General features: G+C 42.8%; 1 long non-coding RNA gene across 1 annotated transcript in view; it reads left to right on the top strand.

Moving 5' to 3' along the window:
- LOC138302069 (uncharacterized) overlaps window positions 1–20,461 on the top strand; it is a 134,514-nt gene that overhangs the window by 111,820 nt on the left and 2,233 nt on the right. The window contains exon 2 of the long non-coding RNA XR_011205256.1: window positions 7,619–7,693. This is a non-coding gene — a long non-coding RNA (uncharacterized lncRNA). The remainder of the gene's footprint in view (window positions 1–7,618; window positions 7,694–20,461) is intronic.

Raw genomic sequence — 20,461 nt, 5'->3', positions numbered from 1 at the left:
AGTGTGGCAAAAATCCATCCCAGAAGGCAACATTCTCTAAAAATCCAACATGGCTGAATCTGATTTTTGGAGGTTACATCTGGCTGAGCCCACCCACTGGTGTGGCTAAAAATCATAAACACACCCCTCTCCTGCCCTCTCCTAATCTAATCAAGGGGGCACCTAGTTGTCTGGGGTTGCAGGATGTGGGGGTGTTGCTGGTTGCTCCAAATGTCCTTCTCTGCCTTTGAAGACCAGTTTGGCAGCCCTCCCCCTTCCTGCCTCACCATCTGCTGAGGGGAGATTCTCTCCCACAGGCACATTCCTTTGTGTGAAGCCAGGCCACTCCACAACTCATCAAGGCAGCTTGGCTAAGCTGCTGCAGGCTGGCCAATCAGAGCACAGCAGCAAAAACAATGCAGGGCTGAAATTGGCAACTTTTTAGGTAAAGTCTAAAACTTTTTACCTGAACAAGTTATATTAAATCCAACAACTGGAAGTTGTGGGATTTATTACAACAATTAATTTGATACCAAATTCTTGGTATGCAACATTTAAGGAGACTTTAAAATTTAAAATAGTCTCCCCATTCTAGCCTATGAAGGCCATTTACTTCTATGAGGGAAAAACAAATTTGGCTGTTTTTACCTCACCAGGGTTTATAAATCTATTTTTATAAAGTCCCTGCTTATAGTTACATGGCACCCAGCCCTAGGGGCACATAGGGCACACCTTGGGGGTGACATATGTAAAAATAAGGTAGTTTAAGACTTTGGAACTACTTTTAATTCCAAAGTCGAATTTGCATTTAACTTTAATTTAAAAGCAGCCAGCAAGGCAGGCCTGCCTTTAAAATGACACTGGGCACCTCAGCAGTGCACCTATGGGTGCACTACCTATGCTGTGGTCCCTAAACCTACATGCCCTACCATATACTAGGGACTTATAGGTAGGTTAACTTAGCCAATTATAATTAGCCTAATTTGCATATTGATTTTACACAGAGCACAGGCCCTGGGACTGGTTAGCAGTACCCAGGGCACCATCAGAGTCAGGAAAACACCAGCAAAAAGTGGGAAATGGGGGCAAAAAGTTAGGGGGCCTCTGCAATCAGCCCCGTTTTCTCACATGCATCTTGTTTTTTTTCAGAACGCAAATGTTGCCTGTTATAACTACTCTGCACACTGGTCACTGCTCCAGAAATTGTAGTATGAGACAAAGATACTTCTAACTGTTTAGCATCTTCCAAAGAAAATCCCATGCTTTTCGCTATGTCAATAGCTTTGTCTAAGGAAGGATCTTTACATGTTAGCAATTTTTCTTGCATTCTTTTAGAATGACACCTAACTACTAGTTGATCTCGAAGTTGAGATGTGAAATTCTCAAATTCACACTTTGCTGTTAAAACGTTCAGTGCTGTAATAAAAGTATCAATACACTCATTGGGATTTTGTGACCTGGTGAAGAACTTATATCTGTGTACAACAATATTCTTTGTTTTAATAAAATACTGGCCCAATTGTGCAATAGCCATTTCAAATTCATTCAATTCTTCTTCGCCCATTTCATAAACTGGCAAGTGATCAAGGATGTTATATCCCTCAACTCCCAAATAGTAATACATTGAACTTTTCTTCCTTTCAGGTCTGAACTTATGACCATCAATGGTTCCTAGATGAGCTTTAAAAGAATGTAGCCATAGTTTCCATTCAAGGCTGGGCTCCCCGCGATATTGTTGAAATAGATGCTGGAGGTGACACGTTCTGCGTTATAAGTGCTCACAACCCAAAACAATTGAAAAATAATGTTTTTTTGCTGTGTTAATTGTTTTTTTTTTTTTTTAAATAAATGCTGGATATTGCAACCTTGCTGGAAAATCATCCAATCTACATTGTTTTGTATATTTCATTTTAAAATTGACCTATTAAAAATAAAAATCCTTTAAGTAACCGCACTTACTTCACTTGAAAAGTCCCAGTCTAAGATAGCCGAACTGTTAATAGAAAAAAGTACACTTTCTGCTGTTGTTTCACTAACAGAACATAGTGTGAAATGAGGATGACCTGGGAACCCCACTATGGTAAGCCGTTTCTGCCTCTTAAGCTATGTGCAGCAATTCAAATCATCTCATAAGATGTCCAACTGATGTTAAGAAGCTTTGTTTAGCGCGCATAAAGCACAGCGCATTTGTAAAACTGAAAACGTAAAACTGACGGTGCGAGCGGTCTGCGTGTTAAGAATATGCGCTCCAACCTGTGTGTTAGTTACGCGTCCACTGGTGCTTTAGAGAAAACTCTGTGCCCCCAGTGATTAGAAAACAGAAAAAAACACTGCTAGATCAGAAAACTCACAGTGCGAGTTGTGTGAACCGTGCTGAATGTTCAGCACTCGCCAACAAAGGCCAAGTCCTCGTTCTATGAATGGTGCTGAATGTTAAGCCCCATGACAGCCAAGTCCTCTCCTGATCCAGGAGCCAAACACCATCTTCCTTGTTCTCGTTACTTTTATCCTCGTCACAACACTGAAATGAAGAATACTCGGGAGGATTACTTCTGTGTAGTTCTTTTGAAGCATTAACGACCGCTTCCATGGAAAAGGGGCACCGTGAAAATAACTGACTGCGATGACGCATGGAACTTCATGACATCGTAAACACACAATGTCATGAAGTTCCATGCAGCTCCCATCAGTGCCACCTAGTAACATCACCACAGGAAACCTACCAAACATAGACATTTCTGAAAACTAGACACCTGAGGGAGTCCAGGGAGGTGTGACTTGTGTGGATCCTCCAGTGTTTTCCCCCAATGTTTTCTTACCCAGAATCCTCAGTAAACCTCAAATGTAGCTTAAAAAAAAAAAAAAAAAATCCCGCTTTTGTGTGTGGGTTCTCCGCATTGGGACAAATTTCCTTCTATCCAATATTCCCTTCAGTCTTTCGGTAACAATTATACCTAACTTGTGTAGGTGGGCCAAGTGCCTGTGACAGGGAAGAGCCAAAAACATGTAGAAAATGAGGGGGAACTAAAGTGGGTCCAAAAGGGCAGTTTGGGGGGGGGGGGAATTTAGGCTGACCAGTGCAACAGAATTTGTATTGGTATATGAGACAATGCTGGATGGTAGGAATTTTGTGGATTCCTGAAGATTCCGGAAGGTTCCATCACAAAAGTGTGGAAAAAATTTGTGATTTTCAGCAAAGTTGGAGGTTTGCAGGGCTTTGTGGGTAAGAAAATGGCAACATTTTCTAAAAGTAAAATAACCCAAATGGCATAATCATATTGACAATTTTATTTCAGAAGGAAATGTTAGATTTTTCCTGGAGTCGCGTGGGCTCTCATTGTACCAGTGAGGCCGCTGGATTTGGGCAGCAGCATCACCTGAATTGTGGGGAACTGTGTTCGATCCCACACCATGTGACAACTGTCGGCCTAATCTGTTTCCAACCAGCTAGCAGCAATTCACCTATGCCTAAGAGCAGGGGTGATCTGTGGCAACCAGACGCATTATATTGTGACTCCTCAGGGAAAATGTGGTGGATCAGATCTCATCCTTTTCTCTGTTACATTTGTCTCACACATGCAAAGACACCAGAAGCAGGGAATGGTTCAGTAAGATTTATTGAATCAGCTGCATTCTAGATAATATGACATGGACTGCAATATTTACGATGATCAAACATACTAGAAGCAGAATAGTGACAAGAAAAGTCAAACCCAAGAAAAGTCCCACCATACTGTCACTATACAAGATGTGTGATTCCTACCTATGCCATTAATGTTCTATACAAGCACAGCAGGTTAATCCCTAATCCGCCCTTCAGGACCTTCCAGGATGACATCATCCCCCATACCTGAGAATGACAGTAGTGACGGAGCCTGTCGTCTATTGAGACACCCTCCTGATTTAGGCCAGGGAACCAGCCAGTCTCAGTGAGCAGCTGTAGTGAAGTCAGATAGCATGCAGTAGCAGTCATTTGGCTGGAGCCTCCCTCTAATGTGCAGGGTACAGATTTTTATATAGTAAAACAGCTAGTGTTCTGAGAAAAGTTTCTCCATGTAAAAATGAGTATGGTCCTGTAAAATGTTAGAGACGTGGTGTACCACTTTGTGCCAGCAACCCTATCTTGTAGCAGCCTTAAATAAAACGAAGTTAAACAGTGAAATGTGAATCCTTTCTAAGCAAAAGGACACCAAAATAAAGGAAAATAAGACATCACTACAAATGTGATTGTTTATAAAAGAATAAAACGAAACCTTACTAGGCTAATGGCACAAACAGCAGGCCTAGGTGCTAAAATACCATGCCCACAAACGTGACTAAAATGGCTCAACTACACTGGCAGGCATTTTATGCGCAGGTTATGATACATCCTATATAGATTGTAACATGTCACATCAGCATTACAGAGCATAAAACTAAAACTTTGGAAAATATTGCAGTTTTATAGACTGTGTCATGAAACTCAATCTTTAAATAAATAACAGCTTCTGCCTTCTTATTTTGTGAAATGAAATTTTGCTCTTAGTTTTGATTTAGCAACAATAACTATTGAGTGACCAACTCTGACTATCTAGCTTGCTAAATGCCCACTTTGATAGGACAAATGTGGAAGAAAATCAACCTCATTTGGAGCCATGTGATAAAACTGTCAGAATTAAGGGGGTTATTCTAACTTTGGAGGAGGTGTTAATCCGTCCCAAAAGTGACGGAAAAGTGACGGATTTACCACCAGCCGTATTACGAGTCCATTATATCCTATGGAACTCGTAATACGGCTGGTGGTATATCCGTCACTTTACCGTCACTTTTGGGACGGATTAACACTCCTCCAAAGTTAGAATAACCCCCTAAATGCTGGTTGCCAGTAGAAATGGTAACACCTCCCAGAATGAACATAACATGAAAGTCAAATAACTCTGTGTGTAAATCACATCATTTGTTTGAGTAATTTGAGGAAATTTTATGCAAATTTCAAGGAATTCCCTCCGAGATGGGTGGAATTATACAAATGAGCTGCTGGTATGTCACGCCCAGTGTTGCAAGATGGGTACTTGACCCAACGTGCATGAGTGCCTATTTTGGGATTAGGTTGTGGCATCAACCACTCCCGACGGTTACTAATTGCCTGCAAACTACCATCCCCCATACCCTCCACTTTTACCCTTTCCCCTGACATTGGTACATTTATTTTTTTAAAGTAATCTTCAACTCTGTCCTCCTCCCAGTGGTTTTCAATGTATTTTTCCTTTATATTTCATTGCAGCGGGTGTATGATATCACCAAGTTGTTGAAGTAACAATGCAGTGGTGGTTGTGTGGAATTATGATAGTTCATATAGTAGTCTTTAAGGGTGGCTGTGTGGATGTATGATGGTGAGCATTTAGATATTTCAAAGTGGGTTTATGTTGTTGGTTGTGCTTTGTATGAACACACCATATTATGCTGGCATATAGTAATATACCATGAATTAATACTCATTATGTTTGTTGGTGTAATGTTGTAGACACTGTATATCAATTGTAAATGGTGGTTGGTTGCTGTGGGTGAATTGTGTTTGATGTGTCGGTGCCTGATGGTAACTGCCTGTGTTTATTATGGTCGGTGTGTGGGCATTTAAAGGTGTATTTATGTATATATGTTGAGTGTGGGCATATATATGTGGCTGTGCAGCTGTTTGAGAGGTGTGTGAGGATACGATCATGTTTATGGGGAATTGTAATAGCTGATGTGTGTGTATATAAGGTGCTGTTCAAAATGGCTATATGTTCATTTATGATTTCTGTATGATGGGGTGTGATATAGTATCTTTGATGCTACTGTATAGTTAGTGTATGCTGAGATGAGAGGTAATGTTGACTTTATACAGAAGTGTGAAGGCAGCAATTTAACTGATCATATTTGTGACTTTTTAGTTTTATGCAAAGCCTCTATTAAAATACTAGTCAACTAACTCACACTTTTCATTGTATATTTTAAATAAATGTACATTTTTAAAAAACAATGATAATAGTTAATGAAATGTGACCGTCCATGTAATGCACGTTTTAAATACTTACTCAACAAGATGCATTCATCTGCCCAACAGACACACACTTCTGAATGATAACTCTATACACTCTTGAAAGATTTTTGAAACACACACAAAGCACACAATTTTTACACTATTTGGATTCAGAATAATGACACTGCACTCCTAAAATGCACGACCACTACGAAATCCCTACACATTTTAAACACACATTCCTCTCTCCATGTACATGCTTGATGGACACACACAATTCAGATTTTTTAACAAGTTCACAAAAAGTGTGTATGAGTTCATAATGAGTTACTCATTAAGAGAAGTTTGTGAAAACATTTTTAGTGTTTGCAAACTTCGTGATTCAGAACTTTGTGGAGGTCCACACAGCAATTTCATTCAAGTAAAACAGGCAACATCTATCCTCAACGTCAATGGAAATACAATAGAAATTCATTAGCAGTCCACAAACATTATCAGTGTAGCTCTGTACATATGGAGTTCAGTATAGATTTAAAAAACACTTGAATAATTCATTGGGAGGGTCAAACAACAAGTGTAAATGTTCTGAAGATTGTTGTACTAACAGTCTCAAGCATTTTCAACAGTTCAATATTAAGTGCAGGGCAGACAAAAATAACATTTTTTATATCTTGAATGCCATTGAGGCAGAGGTTCCAACTGCCAGGGGATCCATACCATTTAGAAAGTAAACAGTTTAAAAGCAACTTATTCCATAATAAGTGTCCAGAATCGCCTGACCCCATGGGGCATGTTCCATACTACACATGGTTGGACTTTTCCCATAGTAATGGTGTCTTTTATTTGTTGATAGCCCCTCCCCCAGGCCACTTTATCAAGACAAACATAAATCATGCGAGGAATGTTTTAGACACATTTTTATCTGGGAGGCAGGAAGGGAAAGTACCAAACTTTGGTATATGGCTGCTTTCATGTGGTACCTTAACATATCCCATTCGCTCTTCTCAAGACAGGCAGCCCACCAAACAATACTCGCCAGACCTAGTACATACACTTTTAATCCATAATTCCAGCTTGAATGCTGCCAGAGATACGTCCTCTCAAATTTGCCCCTCAACCTTATTCAAGAAATCCCATCTTGAGGTATCTATAAACTCCACCACATAGAGCAGAGTGGAAGGGATTTTAGCCCGATAAACAGAAGAAAAAAAAGGTAGGAAAAATATCTTCTACCAGTGGACTTAGAAAACGCACCCACTCACTTAGCCTGGGCCTGAGCTTTACACATTTTGTATGCAATATTGTCACTGTCATTCATATTGCTGCAGATTATCTTCCCCAAAAAGGTAAAAGACTCCACCACTTCTAATTGTTGGGAACCTAAAAAATGTTTTTAAAAAAAGGGTAAATTTACATATCACTGTGACAGCAAAAGTAATGCTCAGGGAGGTCTAGATTCCTATAAACATATCCCAGATAGTATGCTACACTGGTTATGGTTGAAGTCCGCTGATGTTTATTTTATTGCATACAGAAGACTTTGTGGGACTTAAGAGTGTGTTAAGATGCCAGGATTTTTAGGTCTTTTCACATCTCACTCTTCTGTCTCCTTGAGTATTTCTTCTCTTTCCTCCACAGGGAAGTTGAAACTTTACAGTTGATAACCTCACGATGCCAGAGAGAGAAGAGACGAAAACAAGCCGCCTCTATCAGGTGCATGTTTCTTGCTTTTATATTAATCTTTTCTTTGTTGTTTTCTGATGCTTAGTGCTTCACCAGTGTCACCTGTGCGCTCTAGGACTTCTATTTATTTTAGTGGGGTTACTATGTCAATCCGTTTCTATAATTTTTTTTTTTTTTTTGTATGATTCTTTCTTTTCTTAGGAAAGGTTAGTGCATCCACAAGGTAGAAACGTTCCAGAATGGTGGCTACTCCAGTGTTCGGTAAAATAGGAAAATACCAAGAGAAAAAAACAGCAAGATGCCGGGATTATAGCATCACCACGTGTAAGAATTCAGTATTTTGTGCCCCCTATAGTTGGGAAAGGTGTGACTCCCGTCTGTCCCCATTCTGCCCCCCACCAGTTTCCTAAATTATCTCTGAAAATGAATCGCATAAGCGATTCCATACCTGTGAGAGCCAAGTCCCACCAGGGACGTGACTGGCTTCTCCGCCCTTCTCCTTCTCGGCATCTGGATTTGGATGACTTCCGCCATTGCTATAGTCGTTCTGCTGCTTCCTCCATCTGTCTCGGTCTTCCTCTTTACGGTCCTCTTCCTCTCTGTCGTATCCCTTGCAGTGTTCCAGATTCCTGCGTTGTTCTGATGCCTCTCCTTTAATGCTGGGTCGCCGGTCTTCCACCTGACATCACTGCTCTCAGTCTGGCTTTGGGGAGAACTCTTGCGAGTCCCCCTGGGGCACTCATCCTGCGTCTCCAGCCATTGCGATTCCTATGCCCAGTACAAGTCGACTACTTCTTACCATGGAGGTAGATTTAGGTAGTGTATCTCAGCATAGTGTTATGCCTCTAAACGAGTGTTAAGGCCTTTAGGCATAAGATCTAATATCACTGTCATCTGCAGGCATTAGACAACCTTAGGCAGCAAGCCTGTACTTTGTGAGAGCTGCCGACATATCTGAGATATAAATGGAGACGAGAACCAGGGCAAGGAGGTACCACAGCTTTCATCCATTGTTCGTTAGGATCGTTCTAGAGAGGCCTTGATCCCCCTCCTAATAGAATTTGGCACCATGTAGCAGAGTAGAGGGCAATAATTAGGTGCAATAGTGTTTCGGGAATACCAAGACCCAACAGCTTCTTCCATAGCACTGAGCGGTCTACTTTGTCAAAGGCCATAGAGGTCTATGAAAGCAGCATATATGCCCCCCCCCCCATGGTCACATACTTCTCCTTAATTAAGTGTAATGCAGCTATATTATCTAGGGTTCCATTTTTGTTCCTGAAACCAGTCTGTTCTAGTGGGATGATTTTATTATCCTCCAACCAAGTATTTAGCTAGGTCAGCAGACATCTGGCAAAAACTTTACCCACTGCATCCAATAAGGCGATCTGACTGATGTTTGCAGGCAAAGTACAAACTTCCCCCTTAAAAATGGGTACGATAATACTTATGGTCCATGGAACTGGAACTGCCCTGCTCGCATAGCAAAATAAAACAATTAAAGATAAATGCTCTGCATAGAGAGAGGATTCCTGTTTCATTACTGCAATTGTTATTTCATCCAGACCAATGGCAGCTGAGGAGCAGATTCCTAGAATAACCTACTCAATCTCTTTCGTGAAAAGAGCATTATGGGTAAGCATATAAGGCTGCAGAATAGAGGGACATTCTAATGCTCCGTTCTCTGTATATAAAGGAGAAATGAACTTAATCCAGCTATCTTCTACAACGGGGGAAGGAGAGGACCTAACCCTTATCCCACAACAGTCCCACTATCCAGGGTGTCCCAATAGGAGGAAGGTGTTGGGTATTACCATACCATGTGTAGGAAGTCTACTTTGGGAGTAGAGCAGCAGGGACGGGAATCCGAAGCCCCGGGTACATGCGTGCTATCTGTTTGGGGGTTAAATAAGTATGATGTAAATAATTCAGTTGTGTGTGTATTTAAATCTGGCATTTGTTGAGATGATTTTCAACACACTCAGGCTTTGGGCCCATTGCTTATCCAACAGTTGGGTCACAAGGGATGTTTCCCAGTATGTTCTGAGGTGGTGTAAGAGGCGCTCCCACTCCGAGAACAAGGCAGTATATAATTGTGCAATAGCTTTTTGGGCTATCGCAGTGTCAGGAGGACCTGTAGCATTATGGAAGGCTCCCGTTCGTTGTCTCTTTTTCCATACTTTATTAATAATTTGGGTAAACGTGGCATAGAGTAAGAAGGAACTTCTAGGGATTCCATACTCCCCGACCATGCTGTCTAGGGTATTAAGTATCTTATCAGTGAACAAATCTCCCAAGGTCCTTATCCCCGCTTGGGTCCATGCTGTTGCGTCAAAGCGTTTCTGTAGGCCTGTGCATTCCAGAAGTGCCCACAGCAGGAGCTCTGGAGAGTATTGGAGGCAATTGTTTTTATCAGTGACCTATTTAGTCTAAAAATTCATAGCAACCTTCATCAGGGTGTTCCCCCTATCCCCTGGGGCATCCACCGTAGGCCCCAGTAGCCATTGTGGAACTCGAATGGTGCTCTGGTCATACTCCTTGTGTCCCATCTCTACAATATTGTGGTTTGCAAGCCATCTCATAGGCCATTGGTGTTGGGCCGCCACATAATTTCGAACACTAAGACCTCCTTTATCAATTGGGGAGTATAATTTGGTGAGCGCCACCCTAGTTTGGCCTGCACCCCAGATCAATGCAGTGAGAAGATTTGTGAACATTTTTGCCAGTAGTAGTATCAGTAGGGCTGAGAAAGTGTAGGACCCTGGGCAGGATGAGCATCTTGGAGATGGTGATCCACCCATCAGCGAGAGCAGGAAAGATGTCCAAAAGGGGAGGGAGGCTCCCTCGTTTATGATAGCTGTACCTGTGTTACCCTCAATAAGGTCTGTAGTGGAATGGTACACGTGAATTCCCAGACATTTAGTGAAATTGAACTCCCATGGGAGTGTGGCATGTGATAGGTCCCCCTCTGGATATCTGTCAGTTCTGTTAAGAGGAATAGATAGGATTTGTCCCAATTTACTCAGAGGCCAGATGTGCATTGTTATAGCTCCATGAGATGGGATAGAACATTTGGGTTGTTCTTGAAGTATATCATTGTGTTGTGTGCATGCATTGAGACGATGTGCCGGTTATTATGGGCATAAATTCACCAATCTGGGGTGCTTGCTTACAAAGCACTGGCCAGGGGATCCATAGCTAGTGCAAGAATAATGTGTGAAGGGGACAAACCAGCCTTGTGGCCCCCCAGGATAATGAACGGTTCAAATATGAAATGATCGGTTCTGACAAGGGCTTGCAGGGAGTTGTATAGCACTTTAATCGACCCTAGGAAAGTAGGTCTGAACCCCATCCTTTTAATCACCTTGAATAAGTACTGCCATCTGAGAGTATTGAATGCCTTCTCTGTGTCTAAGGAGGCGATCCAGGGGGCGGCTCCTGAGGCACTCGCCCCGTTTATTAACATAAATAGGCGGCAGAGCTTTAAGAAGGGGTTCCTTTCAGGAATGAACCCATTTGATCATGATGCACTAACTGCTGAATGATGGGTGTCGGTTGATTTGCCAGGACCTTCCCCAGTATTTTATAGTCTGTGTTCAATAAGGAAAGAGGACGGTAAGAACACATTAGAATTGGGTCTCGGTCCAGTTTATGGAGAACCACCAAAATAGCTTGACGGAAGGAAAAGTGAAGCGTACCTTCGTTGAATGCCTCATTAAAATCTTTAAGCAGGAGTGGCAAGAGAGTGGGGTGGTGTGCAGAATAAAACTCAATTGGCCTGCCGTCTGATCCTGGAGTCTTGCCCCTTTCTAATAGATAAATTGCCTCCACTAACTCATCCGCAGACAGTGGAGCGTAGAGTAATTCTATGTGCCTCTTGTAGGTGGGGTTGTTGGATAGTGTCTAGGGATGTGTTAATGCAGATGCCATATAGACTTTAGCCTAGTACGATTGGAAGGCCTTGTTTATAGTTTCTTCGGTGTTAAGGATGTGTCCCGCTGCATCATGTATGGCAGTGATTGGGGTCCTGGGAGACTCTGATTTAAGGAGCCACACCAGTATTCTACCGGCTTTGTCCCCTTCAGCATCTTTCCTGGCTTGACATTCTCTGTAATCCAAATGACACAGTTGCTCTGGAGTCTGAGTATGGGAGCGTCGTAACTCAGTGAGTTGAGTCTTTATGGGGACCTGTCACTCAAGTCTCTGCTAGTCAGACTCCAAGGAGTTTAGTTCTGTGGGCAGCACCTTGCGGGTGCCATATACTGTTTGGATTGCTTGGCCCCGTAGGACCTCTTTGAACACATCCCTATCAGCTCCTGGGCCTGATGCTGTGCCTTTGTTGGTGGTGAAATATGTGTCATGAGTAGATCTGGCCTCATGAAATTGTATGGCTCATAATTCTTCTGGGGGGGAGTCGCCAAGTAGGTATGTGAGCCCGGGAGTGTCCCCAGTTGAGGTGTTACAATAATGGTCCGCGTTCGGATATAGTGCACCCAGTGTATTCAGCTCCGTTGATTCCAGTAATGCCACTGCTGTGCAATATAGAAGGTCTATCCTATTGTGGATGTTGTGTAAGCTGGAATAATAGGAGTTTTCCCTGTGATTGGGATGCAAGCAGCGCCACACATCTTTAACCTGCAGGTTGCTAGCCCAGTGTGTTAGGTAGTGAGAGCGCATGATCGATTGTGCTCTGGAAACTGGGGAGTGGGAGCAATCTTTTGCAGTGTTAGGAACAGAATTAAGATTCCTTCCAACAGTAGGCGGGGTGGATAAATCGTGAATTAGGGCTGGTGTGAGGGTTTGGAGAAATTGTGATTGGTTAGCATTAGGAGCATATAGGGAAACCAATGTAATAGGGAGGCCATCCAGTATCCCCTTCAGTTGTGCATATAGTCCGTCAATATCCAGGCTAGTGTGTGTAATCTGCATTGGTGTGTTCGGCGCTGCCTGTATGAGTACCCCTCAGGCACATCACGAGAATGTGTTTCCTGTTGGGGTGAATTGTCAGTGTTTGCGTGTATCACCTATGTCAGTTGCCGTTAAGGTGTTTCTCTTGTAAGAGTGCTATTGTTATGTTCCTCCTAAAGAGATATTTATAAATTCGATAGCATTTTGCATAATCAGCCCTCCACCGCACATTCCAAGTCAGTAATCGAAATTGAGTGTGTAATTTTGTCCCTGCTGTAGCCATTGAAGTGTTTGTATCTAGCATGGTGAGTTCATTCCTCACCCCTAACGTCTGAGGGCACCCACCGCTTTTTCTCAGTGATCTGATTGTGTACCTTTACAATTGCAATTAACAGTAATGTCAAACAATGTGAAAAATGACACAACCTCTTATCTAATATCTCCTCCTTCCTTAGCTGGCACGCCAATGGACTTCCAGCTAGTCTCACTCAATTGCTGTGTAATAAGGGAAAAGAAAGTTAATATGAAGAGAAAACTGTGACAACAAGTTGTCAATGTGGTGTGGGCGAGATTCAGTCTCTATATGTAACCAGACTAGTGTCCCTGATGCCCAGCCGTTGCAGTAGACTAAGGCTGTCTGCTCTAAAGTCATCATGGGTTGTCTCAGTGGGGAGAGGTTGGGTCGGTACATGTGTGTATGATGACTGTTTCTTCTTACCTTCACACCATTTCATCTACAGTCTGTGGGGTGACCACTGGTGCCAACTGTGAGCATGGTTTCCATTAGGGATTGGGGGATATTTGCAGATTTCTCTTCCGTTCGAGGGCTGCTACCGCTTGTTCCTGCTCATTAGCTGCTTGTTGCCTGGTGAGGCCCAAGGAAGTACATGCCTTGTTAGGTTTACAGCTCTTTTGTGTACCACTGTAATTACTGTGGATTGTAGCCAGTTCCAGGCCTCCTCCAGTGTGTTTCAGTGTGGTGGTGTTGTCATGTATAACCCAAAGTGTGGAGGGGAACTGTGCCCTGTTCATGTAGTCAATGTTTTACTGAAAAAAAAGAGGATCTTCGGCATTGCATCTCAAGGATGTAATCAGGAAATGTATTAACCTCAGTTTTCCACCAACCACTGACCTTTTAGTTCGGGTGACTTGCAGGATGTGGTCCCTATCTCTGTAGTTAAAGAGCTGTGCTACTAATGCACAAGGAGGGGCACCAGGAGGTGGGGGTTCTGCCCAGAACCTTATGGGCCTGTTCTACTGAGAAAAAGGTTGATTGTTTGCATTGTAAAATAAAGGTTGTGAACCAGTCTTCCAGGTAAAGCTCCATGATGGGGCCTTCAATCTTCCTAGGGAGACCTCCTATCCACATGTTTGTCTGGCTCTGCCTTCTTGTTTTTCCAGAGTTTTAATTTTAGTTGTGGTTTCCATTACTGTTGGTGTGATAGATGCCAGCCTGGATTCTGTTGTTACCACACGTTCTTTCAACTTTCTGTGTTCGCCCCGCTGCAACCTCACATCAAACCGCAGAGCATCAATGTTGGACTCCAGAGTGGCTTTGGCATCTAGTACTGCAGAGAGGATCTCATTAAATCTGTGAGAGCAAGCTGCAAGTTTGATTTCAATGGGACCTCCTGGGGATGGGGGAGGGAGTGGTTTCTCAGCTGTCATAGTACCTTGCCTTTGCCTTGTCAAATTCAGGTGGACATAGTGGGGGTGTGTTACCCCTGTACAATGTCTTCTGGCTGTGATGATGCAAATTGTCACACCAGAAAGACACCCAAGGTCCGTGTGGAGACATGGATTTGCGCAAAGGTGCTTCAGAGTAGTGGTACAGAGTCAGTGTGCTTGTGCTAAACTTCCAACCTGTGCTGCAGGTATCTGTTACCCTTGACATGTCAATAGAATGACAGTCACGTACTCCTTGGATATATCAGTTTTGGAGTATATAGCAAAGATGAAGGTTTGTTAGGATGGATAGTCTCCTTGTTGACTTAGTGCAGTGGATTCCACAATATATGAGTAAAGTAATGGGTTTCCCTGATCTGCAATTTTAGGCTGATAGGATACAAAGAGGGCAGTACCCGTAGGAATACCACAGATGAGTCTGGTTAGTGGTTCCAGCGGAGTGAGTTGGGAGAACTACCATTCTACTGCACCCTGCACCTGGTGCGAGATATCGAAGCTCTGGTGCCTGGCAAGAAGTAATTGGTCTAAAGGTGGATGATATGTAGGGACCAGTACTGAGGACAAAGGTGCTGGGAGGGGCTTGTCTCCCCTGCCCCACTGTCAGGTGAAGATATGTCCACTCTTTGATATGTTGGCAGTCAATCTGGGTTTTCCACAGTATGGGTCGTTTATGCACAAGGACAGCTCACTCCAAGGGGGGGGTGGGGGGGCAGTGGGGATCACACAAGAGTATCAGGGAGAGCCTTCTCCCCAGGAAGGCACCAATTGTGGAAGGTGTGGAAGGCACAGCTCAAAATGGCTGATGGATCCTTAGGGCAGTGTCACTGCATCTCTGCCCCCCTTGGGGCAGTAAAGTGAGCTGATATGAAGTGCTCAAGGTGACCTCCATGCTGAGCTGTTGTGGCGGACGATCAAGGATTTTTTACCCCTGGCGTGGTTCAGAGGTGTGGGGATACAATTCTGGGAGGTCTGTGGTGGGTGGGGCCCTCACAGGTGTTGTACGTTCAGGATTGCTACCCCTCACCATCTGCCCTGCCCTGCTGATCATTGGTGTGATAGATTCAATAGCCTCAGTAAGCAGTCCTGCACTCTGGGGCCTGTGCTGCTGTGATGCAAGGCAGTTGGTTGGGCCACGTCTGCTCTGCCTGACAAACGAGCAGGCAGGGGCCTCGTTACAACCTGAGGTTGTACAAAGGAGGGAGGGAGGGCACCTCCTCGAGCAGGTCTCCCTCGGATATGATATTCCATTGGGGCCTGTGATCACAGGCTTCTACAGCGGAGCCCAATGTAGGAGAGAGCTTCCGATGGAGGTCCTCCAGTTCCTTGGGGGAGATGACGGATATGCTCCAGTTCCATCCGATCACTCTTCTCTCAGCAGATAGCTGTATCTGAGAGTCAGGTTGATGATTTACAGGCCAGGCATCACAGAGCTCCATATTATGCAACCTACTCAGTCACCATCTTGCCCATGTCCCTTTACAGGCGATACTTGTTACAATTTGAATCATAACTAACTTAAAGGAGTAGAAAACATTGGCTCATCCTTTAAAATGTTTCATTCCAGGATCCCACTGAGTTCAGCCTGACTTTTTAAAACAATTTGAGGTGACCCTATCAACTTTACATGACAGATCTAGTGCTATGTTTGCATCTAGGGAAAATACCAACAGCATGTGATCACTATAGCTAGATTGATTTATTTTCAAGTCACCGAATTGGTTGAAAGAAATGTGTGTGGCAATGAGATAATCTAAAGTTTCATCTCCTGACAGGAATTTATGGGTACACTGTGCTGATGACTCAGAAGATAATCTCCCATTAACTGTGAGGCAGCCATTTCTCCTCAGTTGATTGAGGAGTATCTTTCCTGTCCTTTCAACTCACATTTTCTGGGGGAAGAGCCAAGGGGGGCTTACACAAAGTTTCCTCTGTTTCTATATCTCTGAAAAGGTTATTAGCATTTTCTAAATTTTTACAATTAAGATCTCCTACCAGGATTATGTGGAGGTTGTTTTCCTTCTCTAAGGCTGCTTTGATAAAGGCAAAGATGTTAATCACAAGATTATTGTAAGAGATGTCTGGGGGAATCTAGGATTTCAGCAATAGAATGGAGGCCAATAAACTCCCTCCTCTATTAGGGTATAATCACTGGTAGGGTGAGTTCAGAAGAATCCTTAAAACTCTTATATTTCCAGTTGATCCTATTGGTTAGGATAGCTAACCCCCCCTTTTTGTATGCCCTTTTCTGGAAGGGCTGGCACTACATTAAGTGGAACAAATCTCCAAAATATGTATGAAATGAGAAAGACAATGAAAAAATAGTCCTCACAATGGATCTCCCTAGTACACCAGGTTTCATGAAGGTAGATAATGTCAGCATTTAATGCCTTTAAGAACATCCATTTCTCATTGCCTTTCTTGATGTCTCCCACATTTCAAGAAACCACAGTTAGTTCATTGCTAGATACTATGCTACGGGAACCAATGGTCAATCACTGTTCAGGGCCCCTGCCAGCCAGTTCCAGTTTTTGGGAGGTTGTCATCCGCATACTCAGGCTCCTCATGATTAGACATCCCATAGGCCACACATCTCCCACTGGATCCTATCAACACATGCAACTCTCTTGGTTCATCCACCGGGTACTCATTTGCTAGAACAGAATACCACTTCCCTCTATGAACATTTTATTTATTATAACCCTTGACTAGGTGTTTAACTTTCTCATCGAAGGGCAACACCTCGATACCTTTACGTTGGAAACATACACTACTTTGCAAAAACAAATTCACTACAATTTTAGATTGAAAAGTTACCCTTGCATTTATCCCAGATCCAATATGAGTTAGGGAGACAAATAACAGATGACTGCTTTGAATCAAGTGTCCGCAAAGAAATTGATTCAGAATGCGTGATTTGGAATTAAACTCAAAATTGCATAGCAGTATTGGTGGAAAAAAAATAAGAGGCAATGTTTTTCAAGAGCCAGTGATGCTGGTATTGTTTTAGCCTTACTTGAGTCCACAAATGGAGCAGCTGCTGGATTGAGTGGACTGAGGCCAATTGTAGATAAGTTTGCAGGGAGTGTAGATGTTCTGCCAGAGTCCTCACTCCCTCTCAAGCGAATGGAAATCAGAGCCATCGATCGATTGGTAGGCCCCTCGAGCCACATAGTTAGGTTAGTTATCCTAGTTATTTGTAGGATGCTCCCTGCTTCTCTGAGCCAAAGAGAATCTTTGTGGGGCCCTGTTAGGGGGCCCCTGCACTGCCCATGCCAGTGGCATGGGCAGTGCAGGGGCCCCCAGGGGCCCCACGACACCCGTTCCCGCCATCCTGTTCCTGGCGGTATAAACCGCCAGAAACAGGGTGGCGGGAAGGGGGTCGGAATCCCCATGGCGGCGCTGCTTGAGGATTCCCTGGGCCAGGGGTAAACCGGCGGGAAACCGCCGGTTCCCCTTTTCTGACCGCGGCTTTACCGCCGCGGTCAGAATAGCCCAGGAAGCACCGCCAGCCTGTTGGCGGTGCTTCCGTTGCCCTCCATGAGGGCCAAAGTGCTATATACCTCTATTTTATATAAAACCATCAATTTATATTTAAGAATGTCTTAAAAATAAAAATTCAAAAGAAGAACATTTCATTTGGGGGATTAAACAGAAGATCAAGGGCATTTTTTGAAGAGCATACCACAAATTTAATAAAGAGGGGTTTCAACCATTCTGTCCTCAGTGTCAACAAACTGGGACATGCAATTAAAACATGCTTTAAATCTTGCACATCAGTGTGACACAAGTCACAAATTTACAAAGCACCATACCATTTGTGAGTCAAATCCTTTAACAGCATTATGTTGAAACTTAATAAAATATACAAACGCCTCACCCCATGGGAAAGATTCCAGGTTAAATAAGGTTCAGCTTTATTAAAATGATAGTATTAGTTAAAATATCAAACCTCCTCTTTCTGCTACAATGCTCTAAGTCTAGCTGGAAGCTTACCATCCTTTAAACACCTTTTCAACTGAAGGCGAGATAAAACAAAAATTATATCAAGATCGAATTCCAACAATTCTAAAGCATTTTAAAAATTAAAAAAAATCTGTACTTTCTCTCAGAGTGATGAGTCTCTTTATAAATAAGATGCCTTAATGACATTTCATTACTGTGAACTAAACAGATAGCCCTCTCGATTACCGCTGCTAAGCCTTGAACAGAAGAACTATACCAACCTCTAATCTCAAGGCTGCAGTTGAAACCAGAGTATTAATAGAAACCAAACGTCCTCAAATTTGCCCTCAGTTCTATCTAAAAAGCTCCAATCTGCTACATTTATAAGTTCTATTGCATGTAGCAGAGTGGCAGGAATCTTCGCTGGATAAATTGTAAGGAGGTGGGCAAAATGACATCTATTTACTGGCTTAAACAAATGCACCTAACCCTGAGGCTTGTGTACACACTTTGCCCTTATTATTAGATATGTTTTGTATCCCTTGCTCCCCATGCCACTGGAGTCAAGCTAGCCTGGCTGATTAAGGGTGATACCCTGAAACCGGTCCTGGGATGCTTGTTTTCAGTCCAGGGAGGACCTGGCTTGGCAATTCGGGCTGGACTGTTCCCATGGGGAACAGGGTCAAGACTGATTTGCATATGGCTGGGTCCAAACTGGAATGGGTGGCAAAAAAAAGGATGGATTTAGGCCCAGATCTCTGTACTGAGGGTGAATGTTTGACATTGTTCAGCATTCTGTCCATCACTTGTTCTTTTTGCAATCACTGAGGGAGCTAGACATAATTTTCCCCAAGCAACGGTAGGACTTTACTCACACTATCCTCTGAGAGTCCATGCACCTTGAAATTTCACTTTTTACAGTTTTTTTTCCTTAAAAAAAACACACCACTTGTGATTTTGCAACATTTATCTTCAAATAATGTTGTTCAACGTTGTCATTAATGGCAACCAAACTCTTATCCGGCCCTTTACGAGTAAGGTCAATTGCTACAATGTCATCTGCATACAATAAACAGATCACTGGGTGTCCCATGATACTTGGCGCAAAACCATGGCTTTTTGCTATGGTGGTAGGTAGATCATGCAAAACAATAAAAATTAAAAAAAGTAACGTAGCCAATAAACATCCCTGCCTTAATTTTTTTTGTCTGCATTTCATATGACAAACCTCGGTCACCTCCCATCATTACTTTGTACCATGTTGAAGAGTGCAAAGTTCTAATCAGATGGAACAAATTAGCAGGGACGCCTATAAAATTAAATGATCCACCTCATCAAATGCTGTCGAGATCTATGAAAGCAGTGTAAAGAGCACTACCACTAATTGTAACATATTCTTCTTTTTATCAGCTGTAATGCTGAGATGTTATCTAGATTATTATGACCTTTTCTAAATCCAGACTGTTTTACTGGAAGGATCAGATTACTTTCTGCCCAGGTGGTAAAATGCTCTAACAAACATTTTGCAAAGACCATACCAGGGGCCCATTAAACCAGAATTTCACAGGTCTCTGATAAAGACCTTGATCTCGACTGCTGAGTGTGGTTCATAGCGATTTTTATCATAGCTTTGAATAGACACTGAGTTCATATTTCTAGAATCAGTATTACAATTTTCTGCATATAGGGAGAGAATATAGGGCCTGATTCTAACTTTGGAGGACGGTGTTAAACCGTCCCAAAAGTGGCGGATATACCACCTACCGTATTACGAGTTCCATAGGATATAATGGACTCGTAATACGGTAGGTGGTATATCCGCCACTTTTGGGACGGTTTAACACCGTCCTCCAAAGTTAGAATCAGGCCCATAATCTCTTATTAGGCCTGCCTTTAATCTTGCTTGCCTACTCTTTAAAAGTGAGATCATTCCACCCCTTTCCTTCAAGAAGATGATAAACGGTAGCCTAGTTAATCTGTTAATTTCATTTTACTATCATACCCATAACTTCATTAAAAAAAAAAAGTGAAGTGTCCCCAATCCAGTCATCAAGAGTCTGAATAGTCCTTTCAAGACATTCTCTTAAATAAATCATTTTTTATGAAAACCAACAGGTTCTTCCTGTATACTTATTAAGGTTAATTCCTTGGCCATCAGCTTTCCAGGTTTCCACATCTGTCAGACTTAACTTCAATGTAAGGTCCTAAATCCTATGATCACTAAATGAGGAATCCTACATTATCAGGTCCTCAACAGACTGG

This window comes from Pleurodeles waltl, chromosome 6 (assembly GCF_031143425.1).
Source record: "Pleurodeles waltl isolate 20211129_DDA chromosome 6, aPleWal1.hap1.20221129, whole genome shotgun sequence".
Taxonomy (NCBI): Eukaryota; Metazoa; Chordata; class Amphibia; order Caudata; family Salamandridae; genus Pleurodeles; species Pleurodeles waltl.
This window is presented reverse-complemented; position numbering and strand designations above follow the sequence as displayed.